At 45.5% G+C, this 1,376-nt stretch overlaps 1 pseudogene; it reads right to left on the reverse strand.

The window, feature by feature from the left end:
* LOC144320131 (hsc70-interacting protein pseudogene) lies at nucleotides 1-1,164 on the reverse strand (annotated as a pseudogene).
* Between the last annotated feature and the right edge of the window lie 212 nt (nucleotides 1,165-1,376).

Raw genomic sequence — 1,376 nt, forward strand, 5'->3', positions numbered from 1 at the left:
TTATGCTTGACCTCCAAATTTGGCTCACAATTTACTGATGAGATTCATAACCTTTGGGTTGCTCTGATATTTTGACATATTTGCTAGGTTCTGGGCTGCATCCTGGAAGGCTACTGTAACTTCTGGATCCTGCATGGCTGCAACAACCTTTGGGTCACTAAGAATTTCATTGAGACCAAGCATTCCTGCCATTTCAGGCATTCTTCCAGGAAAATTCCTAGGCATTCCCCCAGGAAAGCTACCTGGGAAAGAGCCATACTGAGCTCCTGATGGTTGTCTGGCTTCTTCCTCTCTCTGGGCTCTCTCATGTTCTTCCCGGGCCTTCTTAACTTTCTATTCTTTCTTTGATCTCTCACTCTTCACGTTTTCGCTCATACTTTCTCCAATGGTCAGCAATTTTCTGGGCCCTCAGTTGGAACTTCTTTCAGCATTGCACTAGCATCTTCATCATAATCCAGTTTTCAAGCAAGGGCAAGATCGTGTGCTGCTTCTTCCCAAAGACCAGGAGTCTGTGTGCTTTCCCTCGCCACTTGTAAGACTAAGCTGAATCAGGATTCATTTCAATAGGTCTGTCATAGTCTCAAATGGCAGCATTTGGCTTCTGTAATTTGATGAAGACGCTGGCTCTCTTGGCATATAGAATGGCCAAACAAGGATTCAGTTTGGTGGCATCTGTGAACCAGTTAATGGCCTTCTGTAGTTCACCATCATTTAGGACATCAGTGACAGCCACTTTTTTTTTATCATTTCCCTGATCCACCATTTCCTCAGTTATAGTACATTCTCATCTCCCATTTCTTGAGGGGCAACAGTATCTGGTTCAGTCACACCTTCATTGTCAATATCTAGATCACTTTCCTCATTTGATGGTTCGTCTGTCTTTATGTTTTCTCTGCCTTCTTACTATCTGTTTTTTCTTCCTTGATACTGTCTTCTGATTTAGTTTTATGAGTAGCAGGTGGTATCCTCTCACCCCATGCTCTCCACCCACTCCCACAGGAAGCATGTTTCCTTGGGGTGCAGAATGCTCAGATCTTGCTTACACATTTTCACAAACGCCTGAAGCTCGCTCACTTTGGGGGGGGGGCAGTCCCCTGTCCAGAGGCAGTGGCAGGTGGTAGGTGTGGGGGAGTTTGTAGCCTGATTCCAGGCGTGGGTACTAGCTCAGTGTGTCCATGTGGAAGGGGGCAGTTGCCATGAGGCAGAGCCTACCACAATTATCTTGAGTCACAAGTGGAGCTGAGTGGCTAAAAGACTGAGCTCATATGCTGAGGATGGTAGAGGGAAAGATGGAAAAGACCTAGGGTGCTGATGATAAATTAGTGAGTCACTGAATTAACCAAGACTGGAGCTGTGTTCCTTTGAGACTTATTGTT

The sequence above is a fragment of the Canis aureus genome, chromosome 9 (assembly GCF_053574225.1).
Source record: "Canis aureus isolate CA01 chromosome 9, VMU_Caureus_v.1.0, whole genome shotgun sequence".
NCBI classification, from domain to species: Eukaryota; Metazoa; Chordata; class Mammalia; order Carnivora; family Canidae; genus Canis; species Canis aureus.